Below are 12,271 nucleotides of genomic sequence, written 5' to 3' on the forward strand. Positions count from 1 at the left end.
GCCAGCGTTTGGTTTTAGTCCACAGAAACCAGCCAGATATGCACATTTTCTAGTGATTAGGAATACGCTGTTTACACTCAGTTAAGGATTCGTGTGCACGATGTAGGTTTTTAGTTAATCTCTAACATTTAAGCAGGTCGTGTTTGAGAAGCAATAGGGGATATAGTTTATTACTTCAGAGACAGAGAAAGGGTAACATTTATTATTTTGGGAAGTCAATTCTGTAAATGTTGTACTGGTAGTGAAGTGAAATGATAAGGAGGTATTTTATTTTTTCTAAATTTGTTATAGAATTATATATACAGTTAGAGCTGAAGGTTAAATGAAAGGGATCAGAACAAAACTGTAAAACCTAGAAGCAAGGAGAAAGGCAGGGTCAGAAGGGTTGAATGACAGTTGAAAGACTAACTTGTGATTTCTTTCAGTATTTCTATACAGTTTTAGCTGTCTCTGTGGGAAGAGTGGCTGCTACAGTAAATTAGATGGAAGAATCAGTAGCAGCTGAGTATACAATGTTCATACTGAGCAGAATTATCTAATGCTGCCTAGGATATCTCTCTGGCAGATAGCCAAGAATCAAAGTAGAGGGTGTAAACAGGAACCTGATAAAATTATAGCCCAGTTCCAAACCTGCTGAAATCTGTGCAGGATATACCATTACTTTGAAGAGTGACAGGCTCTCAAAAATTCTTGGTGAATCTCTTGAAATAAAAACTGTTTCAAAAGTCAAAAAAATATCTAGGCTAAATGAATTTCACATCCATCGACCCCAAGATATAGTAACTTTTAGCCAGATTTGTCATTGCTTTAATAATAAATGAATTGTATTCAAATTACTATGAGATATAAGCCTGAGGATAGGCAAAAAAAAAAAGATCCCTAGCTAGATATATTAAAAAGTATCTTGAGTCCTAGATCATGTGGACACTGCAAAGTTAACTAGGTTGATTGGCAGCTGGGTCTGGGCACTCAAATTAGCTTGTCTATGAGCAAGTTTTCTATGACAGAAGGGTAACCGCAGTCTCAGCATTCTGGCTGTTTCTGAACTGGCTCACGAGTGCCTGTGCTGAGGCAATCTAGGTTTCATTCTCATTCAACTCTATCAACTGGTAGGGAGTTGTGGGAAGCAGCACTGTCACACTAGAGTGTATCCGAGTATCTTCTCGGTGTGGAGTAGATCCATTTGAACCCACAGAAAGCAAAGCTTCAGCTCTTTGAGCTGTAGTTGCATCAGTTACCTGAGTGAAAATGTGCCTCCAGAGCTCTGTGTGCAAGGATTTTCTAATGTGAGTGGTGATGCTGATGATCTTAAAAGTAAAAGCTGTATAGTATTTTCTGCACTGTGGGCATATCTCTGGAGACCCTGGGAAAATAATCCCATTGTGTGCCTATGTGGAAGACTGGGAGAGAATGTCAACTCCAGAAGTGAAAGCTCCAATCTTTTTCAGGGTCAGTTCCTTCAGTTCTTTCAGGGTCAGTTTCCTTCAGAAAAGACAGATGAATAAATAAAAGTGCTATGCAGACTGTGTTTTGGCCTGTGATCTCAAGTCCCGTGTTCACTCACGCTGATCCCCCAGTGTGTGGGGAGGAAACTGCTCTGTTTAAGGAAGAGGACAAGGGCATCAGTAGACAATGGTGTGGGAATTAGTATGCCATTTCTACAGATAGTATATTAAAGTTTGGGTTCTCGGGAGTGCAAGGCAAGGACAGGACTTCCCTTTTGGCTTTCAAGGAAATCTGCGGCAGCTGAACAGAGCTGCCTTACAGACAGCCTTACAGAGCTGCACAGCGAGGCAAGAGTGGGTCCCTCTCCGGCGAGATGAACCAGCCAGCCCACTGGCTGAGGGAGGTGGGAATAGCACGGGATTATGAGGGATCAGACAGATTTTCATGTTCTTTCCTGAATAAACAGTTTTGGTTTGGGGCAAGCAAGAAGCTGGGGCAGGCGAGCCCAGGCAGGGGGTTCACTGACGCCTCCCGCGGGCAGTTCCCCGCCGCAGCCCAGGGGCCGGGGCGGGAGCAGCGCCCGTTCCTGCGCTCCCGCACCTGCCGGGATCAGGGGTGAGAGAAGCCTCAGGGTTGACCTCATCACCCTCCACAACTGCCTGAAAGGAGGGCGCAGCCAGGTGGGGATCGGCCTCTTCTCCCAGGCAACCAGCGACATAGTCTTAAGCTGCGGCAGGGGAGATTTAAGGTTGGACGCCAGGAAGAATTTCTTCACAGAGGCGGGTTTAGGCATTGGAATGGGCTGCCCCGGGAGGTGGTGGAGTCACCGTCCCTGGAGGTGTTTAAGGAAAGACTGAACGCGGGACTGGGTGCCGTGGTCTAGCTGACAGGGCGGTGTTCGGACATAGGTTGCACTTGATGATCTCAAAGGTCTTTTCCAAGCGAGCTGATTCCGCGATTCTACTCTTCGGGCTGCGCCGTGCCAGCGGTGCCCGCGGGGCTCGGTGGGGCACCCAGGGCGGTCCCGAGACTCCTCCGATGGGCACCCGCGCGGGGCCGTCGCTCGAGCCCCGCCGGGGGACGGGAACACGAAAGGCCGAGACACCCCCAGCCTTGCTCTTTGCTGCGGTAGCACCGGCAGCCCCGCACACCGTCCCGGGTCCGACGGCGATCCCGCCTCCCGCTCCCAGCTCCCAGCTTCCCATCCCCCGGGGCGCGCGAGGCGCAGCGGCTCCCTCGAGCGACCCCCGCGTGCGCTTATTGGCTGGCGGTGATGTCATCGCGCGCACATACGGGTACTCGCCACCGCCCCCCGTGGGGCACGGGGGAGGTCGCGCGCCTCTCGCCCGCCCCGCGACCAATCGGCGTGCGGAGCGGCGCCGCGCGCGGGCCGGGCCGCGCTCTGCGGCTCCGCCGGCCCCGCCTGACTGGCAGGGGCGGCGGCCAATCAGGAGGAGGTACCCGCGGGCCGGTTCCCGCCTACTTGGCGGAGCGGCGGCGGGGTCGAGAGAGGCTCCGGGAGTGGCGGCGGTGGGAGCCAATGGCCTGCAGGCAAACCGCGCCGCCGGGAGGGAGGGGATGTGGCGGCGGGAGGGAGGCGGGGAGGGGCGAGGACGCTCGCTGACAGACGCTTCCGTCAGCTGTACCCCGAGGCTGCGAGGCCGGTTATAAAAAAAAAAGTGCGGAGAAAGACCGAGCCCGTCCTCTAGTGTCTTGATTGACAAGAGACGCAGCCAATAGTTACCAAAACAAAGCGGGGAGACCCAATCAGGGAAGGGCGTTTGGGCGGAGCCGCCGGGGGAACGGCTGACTGCTCACCAATGGCAGCGAGGAGGGGCGGTGCCGGCGGGGCGGGCGGCCAATGGGCGGCGGCGGGGGGCGGTGCGGGGCGGGCGCGGCGGTGCGGCCCGTGCGGAGCGAGGTGACGCGGGCGGGGGCACGGCGGCTCCAACATGTCCGCGCTGCTGGCGGCGCTCCGAGTGCGCGACCGGGCGGCGGCGGCGGCCGGCGGCGGCCAGCGCGGGGCGGCGAGCGCCTGAGCCCCTGCCAGCACCCCCGCACCCGCGCCGGGCCCCGGAGCGCCGCCGGGGACGCCGGGCCCGCAGGTACCCGGAGAGGGGCCGGGGCGGAGCGGGGCAAGGGGTTAAGCGGGCGGACCGGGACCGGGGCCGGGGCTGCGGCGCCGGCGGGCTCGCCCCCGGGCAGCGAGCGGGCGCCGCCGGCCCCTCCCGGCGGGGGAGCGGAGAGGGCCGCGCTGACACGGGCCGGGCCCGGCGCGGCGGGGAGCCTGCGGGCCGGGCCCCGCGAGGTGGCGCCGGGCAGGGCGCCGGGGGTGCCCGGCGTGTGGCGGCGGCCGCGGAGGGAGCAGGGCCGAGGGCTCGGCCAGCGCACGTGCGTTAGCCCAGGCCGGTGTGACCAGCCGGGGGTGCGGGCAGGGGAGGGCGGGTGGCGGGCATGGCCCCGGGATCGAGGCGAGAAGCTTACCGTGAGACCTGGGTGCTTCTGGCGGGATGAACTCCTGGGCAGATGGGCAGTGGCTGGGAGACTTTGGGGGAAAGGAGTTGAAGGCAGTTCTTTCTCGTAGTTTGGAGCTTGCGGGCTCTGCGAACCCAGTTGATATATTTTTATTATAATTTACAATAATACCTTCTTCGAAAGGAGGGAGTCGTTTTGGTGGGCTGGAGGCAGCTGGAAAAATCGGTGCCCGTCTTGCTTTATGTGCTGCGGTACGTTGAGGGATGTGTTTATACCGTGAGGGTACGTGCGGTGGGTGAAACCACATGTATTTGGGAGTAGTGGTACATGAAGGCCTATACATTTGGGAGCGATAGGTAAACAGGCTTGTTGTGAGAACTGAGGTGGTAAGTTGGCTGGCTCCTAAAGACTGTGGAGGAGGGAGTCTTTGGGTGGTAGGTAAAGCTGTGTACAGCTTACAGGCACAGTGGTAACAGGTTGCTACAAGGTTCTGGACTTGTTTTGTTTGGTGGCCGGTGTGGTTAGACTTAATGTGCGAGACCTTCGTGTGTAATATGAGCTGGTATGTGGACAGCAAGGCATGCGTGTGTTCCTACTGCTGTGCATTGGTTTGTCTGCTGCTCACACTGGGAGCTGAGGGAGATGCCTGGCTGTCAGCAGCACAGAGATCTTTGTGTTCGGTCTGTGGAGATGGGGTAATGCAGCAACCACCGTGATCTGTGTCCTGGGAACGTGAGAGGGGCTGTGAGTTGGTGTCTCACCTGTGATGAAATGGAAAGGCTGGGTATTTGTGGTTTGGTCCGTGGAATACAAATGGGAAGATGTGTAGCAAATGCCACGTGTTGAGGTCATGATAGTGTTGTTCAGAGAAAAGTTTGTGCGTGTCCTGGTAAGCTGTAGAACCGTAGGTGTATATATTTGTAACAGGTGCCAGGCAGTCTGAATTTCTGTCTGTGAGGACGTCAGTGCACTCTTCTTATGGGTTGCAAGGATTATTGTGGATTATAAGAAAGTGAGGGGGCTTGAGTAGGTATTTGGGTACGTTTGAAAAAGGGGGGAAGGATGAATTTGTGTGCATTATGCATATATAGGGTGAAGATTATGTTAGGCTATGTATACATGTGTGTATCAGGGGAATGGTATTTGTGCAAAAGGGAAACTGGAGTTTTCGTATTGCTGAGTTAGTTAGCCTGTGTATAGAGAGAGGAGGCAGGCGTTTTGGCTGAGGCTATGAAAAGTTGAAATGGTGTGGGGGAGGGATGATGGACTGGGTCCAGGGTCCCAGGTGGGTCCTGAGTGGGTTGGAGGCTATGGGGATTCTTTGCTGTTCATAGTATGGAGAGAAGTATATTACAGTTGTGATGTCTAGTGAAACTAAAAAAAAGTGAATAAATATGAGACAATTTATCACTGTTATAAATGTTATTGAATTAAAGGAGGCTACTGAACAGTGAAGGGGTTTCTGGTAAAGTGTGCCCTTTTTTGTTTGTTTATTTTGTTCTGTTTGTTTCACTGGGTAAATTTTCCATTAACTTTAAAAGTAAACTTTTGCTGAAACTAGCACTCATAATGGTGTTGACAGGTCAGCAGCTCACTAAAAGCACTTAATATGGTATAGACAAGCCTCCATGTATGTGTGGGCTCAGGGGTTCCAATGTGTCTATTATATGTATTTATTACGTGCATTTTCTAGACCTTAACACTTAACTGAGTGCATGTCTGTAGAAGGTGTGGAGTCTTTGTACTGGACACATGCTTGTATTTGAGAGAGGGTTAGTGCATAAACACATGGGGGTTGGAGATTTGTGAAGAGATGATCCATTTAGAATGGAAAGCTGCTTGGCTCAGGTGGAAATGAGGAATAATTGCATGTGTGTATCCCATGTTCTGCAAGTTTGTTAGTATATATTATTTGTTTCCATAGCTGCCCATCTCTTGTTCTGCACAGATATTTAGAGGAGGCTGTTAGATAGAATAGTGATTTAATTACGGCACATAACATCAGATGAGGGAAATGTAATTAATGTAGTATGGAAAGGGCTGCATAGAGGGTGCAGAGAATCCATTTTTGTTTTATTGTGATAGCCATGAGGTGATCAGTTAGTGAGGCAGAGAACTAGAGAAAGAGAAGAGTAGTCTTGTAATTATCCTGGACAATCCAGTTCTCTTCTTGTCTCTGGTGTGCATTTCTCATTGCTCACTTACACTTTTTCAGTGATGATCAACTGATGTGTGCTTCTGACTTACTAGACTTGAGATGCTGTCCCAGGAAATACAAACCTATCACAACTGAAATTACAGCTTGTGAAATCTGTGTGTTTGAGGTTCTCAGTGTCAAGAACTACTGCTCTAAGCGGGGGCTGATGGAGAGTAGGGAGTATTTCTTACATGAATGTGTTGCCTCCAAATTAAAAAAGGGAAGGGCACTAAAAATCCACTCTTAGTAGTGGATTTAAAAATCTATGTTTTTGAAGTATTTGTATTGCTCTTTGGAGCAGGGTTTATTTAGGCTGCAGCAAGGGATGGGGTAGGACAGTGTACAACCAGTACTGTCCATTTGGAACTGAGCAAACTGCAGCACACCTGGATGCCATAGTGTTTGGGGGGCAGGGATGGGGTTTTCTTGTCAGTGTGGTTTCAGTTGTTTTGTTTGGTTTTTACTTCTCAGAAAAATACTAGAAATGAAAATTTGTTAGTGTCTTGGATCACCAGTCCTGTAGGAATGCTTAAATCTGCCATGAAGGCCTAGTGCTGGAGCTTAGGAAGTGGTAAATGGCTATTCTTTTCCAGTCAGCACTGGGAGATAAGTAGCTAACTGTTGGGTTTTGGCAGTCTCTTCCAAGTGAATGGGAAAGCCTTGATGAAGGAATCCAATCTCTAGACTCGGTGTGTGGATTGTGGAGAGTGATGATTGTAAATAGGCTATGTCTATCTTTGTGCCCATAGTTGTTTTTTTTCTCTAGTATTGGTTTGTTCTACCCACCACCTTAATTAAATCAAATATGCTCTATTTTGTTTGGCTTTTGTTTTTTTCAGTTCTTGCCGCCTTGTCCAACAAGTTTTCTGATCTCTCTGAATTCATTGCTGCACTAGCGTTTCACTTCACTTTTCTGTGAAAATGAAGACACATCCTTCAGATCTTGTGCCTTTTAGAAATCCAAGTGAGTTGATGTGAATACTGGTTTTGTCAGTAAATTGAAGGAGAACAATGGTGATTTCTTTAGAAAACTGTTGAAGTAAAATTTTTTCCTATCTTGGGTCCTTCCCTATTTAGTACTTTTTTCATTCTGTGCTTCCATTTATGCTTGATGGTCTTCAAGATCTGGCTTACAGCTGTACAGGGTGTGAATGGTCAGTTCTTCCTTCTCACTGGCTGTTAGCAGTGTGAATGCAGGATAAATCTTCTATGAAACTTCAAGAGGGGTCTGTTTTAGCCCTGGTCTCCAACATATCTGGTAGGCATATAATATTCAGGGAATTTAATGTCAAAATCTGGACCAGATATTGCAGATTATTAATAAGAAAAAAAAAAAAAAGCATCACCCAAATAGAATGACATTTGACTATAGAAGCCCAGAAAAGAGAAACTGAAAGATGTGTCCCTGAAGTAAGAATAAGGATGCTGAGTTTCCAAAAAGGTTATCAAAACTGGGTTTTTTTTAACAGACAACTTTGCAAACTCCCTAGCTATTCGGATGATGTCTTTGAGCTTTGGGCAGATATCTAGTATGGGAAACTTCGGTCAAACTGCTTAAAATTTACCAATCCTGTGCAGATTCATATTTGTATTATGTGCTAAAGTCAAATAAAATTCTGAAGAATCAATGAACGTCACTTGAAAAAAATACTGGTCTGAAAATCTTCACATGAGATGGTAGGAAATTCACTGAGCTGGGGTAGCTCATCTCCAGTTTCCTGAGATGAGCAGTTCAGTGCATCTCAGTTTCTTGAGACATTATTGGCATCTTGAAACGTAAGGGTTGCCAGTGAGTGTAGGTTAAATTAGTCTTCCGTCTCTTAGAAAACCCTGTGTTGGGAGAGAAGGCACAAAGATATTTTAATGTAGAAAATTATAGAAGGGAAAGCTCCATATCTCATCAGAAAACAGCCCTGCTTACAGTTTTGAAGGAAATTACTCAGGCCCAGGTGTTACTGTTCTGCTAGGAAAAATATCATCGACAACTCTTTCTCATGCACCGTTAGTTCATCATTAATGTTCCTATAATGCCACTGCTATCCCATGCCATAGGTTCTCTTCATCTTTGATGGGAAATAACTTTTTCATTGAGTTTTCTTTCAAATAAATAGTACAAGTAGGTGCTTCAGTCTATTTTCACAAGAGTTAACAGGAAACAGGTCAGAAAAACATCATGTTTCATACTAGGCTACTGGAAAGCTTAAGATGGCTCTTCAGTGTGTATGGTAATGACAGGTCAATAACCACAAACTTCCAGTTAAATCACAAAGGAAACCCTCATTTGTTCTTGGCAGTTTTCATGGGATTAATGTCTTAACAGAAAACGTTGTCTTCAATAATCCTACTTTTGTGTCTGCACCCCAGTGTAGGAAGTTGACCTTTACTGAATGTAGAGCAAACATGGTTCTGCATTGTTAGCATATGAATTAATTGTTTTTATCGAGGAGGTAATGAAGTAAGATGGTGACTTGTCGAGCAGAGGAGGTAACACCTTTTTGTAATTTATTAATACAGTACTACTTTGGTCTGTTCTCACCAGCTTATTGGTCCTGATAAAGCCAGGTATTGTGTGTTCAAAACTCATCATCTTGTATTTAAAATGTGGTATAGAAAAAGTAAAATTGGTAACTGGAGAGAACATCTTAATGAAACTATTGGTAAAGAAGTGATGTTTTGATTCAAGTGAAACAATTAATATTATGTTGGTCAGCTTACTCAAAAAGAAAAAAAGCTCTTTTCTGGCAGCTTTGTTGGTTAAGCTGATGTGTAAGTAAAAAAGCACTATTGGGCACATGCTGCTCTTCCTTCCCTATACCCACCTCCAGTGAAGCCATTGATGTGAATTATTGGGTTGGGTTTTCAGTGTTATTTTAAAAGTTTTATAAAAGAGTAAATGTAGGTGATGCATGAAGTGTGTAGATCTTGGGATTTGGTTTTGGTTTTTCTGATTTGGTTTTTTTTTTTTGTTTGTTTTTGTTTGTTTGTTTGTTTTTTAACTTTATTCGGAGAACTTTTCTAGAAGTATCCCGTTAGCTTTTGAAACTCCTAACCTATAAAGGAGTGGAAACAAAGAGTAGTGGTACACTGCTTCTATTGTTATTTTAGGGAAAGGAACACTCAAATTCCCAGTGCAGCCCTCCCTGTTAGGGCTTTTATGTGTGTGTTGACAGCTTAAGTTTGTGGGTTTAGTTACTGTGTCTTGGAGCTGTCATAAATGAATGGACAGTATCTACTGCATTGATTATATTTACATTAGCAAGCAATATGCTACAATTGAAGAAGGTTGTAGAGTGAAACTCTAATTTAGGCAAATTCAGTGTCCACAGTGTGTCTACTTCTTGGCTCTTTATTGGAGTCTGATTCTGTGGACTGTGTATGCTTCAAACGTTAGTGGGTATTAGGTGCTTTCCCAGATTTTTGGTTTAGGTTAATCTTGGAGGTGTCCAGATACTGTGTTCAGGAACTTCTATGAGATGTGAACCAAAGTGCAGAAGTGGGGTGACAAGTTTACTTCAAAAGCAGGCTACTGATTCAAACTGAAGTGGCAGCGTAGATGTACCAACTGGGTCTCTGGATCTTCGAGCATTGCAGAGGGTGTTGAGCTGTGCAGGGGAGTGGGTTCCGCCTTCTGCTGCCTCCTAAGTGCTGTTGTCAGGACTGCAAAGGTTGTCTTGCTGCTCTCTGACTAGAGATTGCTTGTTTATCTTGACTGGTAACTGAATGTCTACTCCCAAATTATTGTCCCTAGTTTTGAAATTCTGTATGAAAATGACTGGCCTTAAAACTACTGTAAATTGTGGAAAGTAGTTTTTTCATGTTTTTTCTTCAGTTATTCAAGAATATAACTTGCTGTGTGAGCAGCAGGTTATGAGGCCTGACTTCCTGTGACTTTGTGTCTTGTGGTTGGATTTTTCTGTGTATGCTGTATTGTGAACTCTGAAAGTATTTTTGCATGTGTGGGACACTATCTGTCCTGCTGTCCTGTATGGGAAGTTGGTTTTGTTAACATAGCTTGAGCTTCTACTGCACTTGTCCTCAAGGGGCACTAGTTTGGATGTCTCTCCTTGACCTGACTGTTTATTTCCAAAAAACTCACAGGACCTGATTACTTGCGAAATATTTACCTTTGTGTTAACTTATGAGTTCTGGCCAGTTTCAGTAAAACTGTGGGGAAATACAACACGTATAGTTTGGCTTGCTGCGGTTTTGTTTTCCACTAATCCTATCTCTTGTTTCACTGTTGTAGTTTTTGTTATGTTTGTTTGGTTTTTTTAATAATTAACACTATTCAAAATGTCTCTCAGAACAGTTAAAAATATCCCCCCCAACATTTCAGGTAACATATCTAGAAATAGGAAATGATGTTCCTACAGCAGATTCTTAAGGGATACTAAAAATCTATTCTCCATAGAATAGATAAAATTCTCAAGAGTATTCAGCATGCTTATTAAACAACCTCCAAATAAGTGTAGACAGGTGTGAAGTTGCCTTTGTATATTGCAGATGTATAGAAAGTACCACATATAGTAGTGTGGGACCATGATTCTAGGAGAGAAGTGAGTGAGGGTTTTGAAAATGTTTGTGCTGAAGTCTCTGGAGCAGAGCTAGGCTGGATTTTGAGGGTGGTGGATTAGCAGTTGGAGGGGGCGGGGACTTGTGTTTGTGATTGCCCTTGTGACCTTGCAAAACTGCTGAAACTGTAATGTGCTTTGAAACTTTTCAGATGAGAAGTACTGTACTGAAACTGTGTGGTACTACAGGCTGTTTTGAGAGTTCTGTCTTCAGTGTATAAAGCTAAAGAAATTGTTCCTTTTGCTTCTGTTTGAAGTGTGCCTATATGCAAAGCACTGACTTCAGAGAGCTTCTCTAAAGGTATGAAAGGTGAATTTAGCACAAATATCAGGGTTTTTTCTGTGTTCTGTCTGGTCCTGCTCTCTGTTTTCCTGGTATAGTAATAAAATATGTGTCTGTTCTATTTGTTCTAGTTCCTGACAGGAAAATCTTATCCTGGTCAAAAAGTACTCTAAATACCAGCTTGTGCACAGGACCTCACTTCATATATGGTACTAGTTGCAGGCACTGGTTTCTACTGTCTGAGATTAATTTTGATTCTCTGTGGGACATTTGATAAAAATTGTTTATATCTGACTTTTCTGGAAAAAGCTACTTATTTTTGGTGTGCATAGTCAAAAGAAACACTAAGTTCTTTTCTTACTTCAGCGGCTGTAAAACTTGAATCCAGACCTAACAGAGATAGTTCACTGACTCCCCCAGGTAGTGTTCATTCCCTCATCTTAGAAGATAAAGCAGCTCCATCTAGCTCCATAGAGTCCCAGTGCACAGTACAGTCTGTTAAGACTCATGGATGTCTCACTTTGGGTGTTGTCAGTAAGAACTGAAGTGACGCCCCTAAGGAGGTTATTACCAATGTCTAATTACAGGTGGGATTTACACCCAGTGAGTGTTATTCAGTAATTGTAGGACTACTGCCTATAGATGTATCAAATGGACTCCTCAGATGGGATGTTTGTCCATTTACTAACTTGTCATGTTTTCTGTGCCTTTATAACTTTTTCAGGAGACATATTACAGTAAGAGGTTTTTTTGTTTCACTTTTCCTTTTCTCTGAGATGATCTCTTTCCTACTCTTTGCTGATTGCTTAGGCTGGTGGATAGAGTCATGCAAAGTCTAGGTTGTGTCTGATTATATTACTCTGAGGAGTAATTTATCTGAGCTGGTAGAAGGTTGTACATAAGAGTTCAAATAATAGAGATTTTATACATAAACAAGATGAGAACACTGTTATGAAAACAATAGGTAGAGCTGGGGGGAAGAGGGGAGTGTGAAACCTGTTGTGTAAATGCTCCATAAGTGTACCATAATTCAAACTGCTGTTCAAAAGATAACCTCAAGTTCATAAGCATTCAGTCATTTAAAAAATGTATTAATAATAGCAATTGTTTGTTTTCTCTGGTGTTTTCCAACCAGGCCTCTTTTAGATTCTGTGCATCTCTTGCAATGTAAAGACACTGGAAGCAGTTTAATGTGTCTGTCTCTTACAAGTAATTTGTGGGATCAAGGAAAAGACAAACATACCACTTTGTGGATGGTTCCATTGAAAAGAGATGTTTCTTAGTGTTTGCTAGAGTCAA

General features: G+C 45.6%; 1 protein-coding gene across 4 annotated transcripts in view; it reads left to right on the forward strand.

The window, feature by feature from the left end:
* The first annotated feature begins 3,406 nt into the window (after positions 1-3,406).
* The window catches only part of PPM1B (protein phosphatase, Mg2+/Mn2+ dependent 1B), a 60,612-nt gene continuing 51,747 nt past the window's right edge, over positions 3,407-12,271 (forward strand). The window contains exon 1 of one of the 4 annotated variants that reach the window (XM_050314627.1): positions 3,407-3,551. The gene's annotated coding sequence lies outside the window, so the exon portion shown is untranslated. Of the gene's footprint in view, positions 3,552-10,965; positions 10,991-12,271 lie in introns of those variants that run through there. The other 3 variants (XM_050314632.1, XM_050314629.1, XM_050314631.1) reach the window with 3 other exon arrangements.

This window comes from Myiozetetes cayanensis, unplaced genomic scaffold (assembly GCF_022539395.1).
Source record: "Myiozetetes cayanensis isolate MyiCay16 unplaced genomic scaffold, myiCay2020 scf2-11, whole genome shotgun sequence".
NCBI lineage: Eukaryota > Metazoa > Chordata > Aves > Passeriformes > Tyrannidae > Myiozetetes > Myiozetetes cayanensis.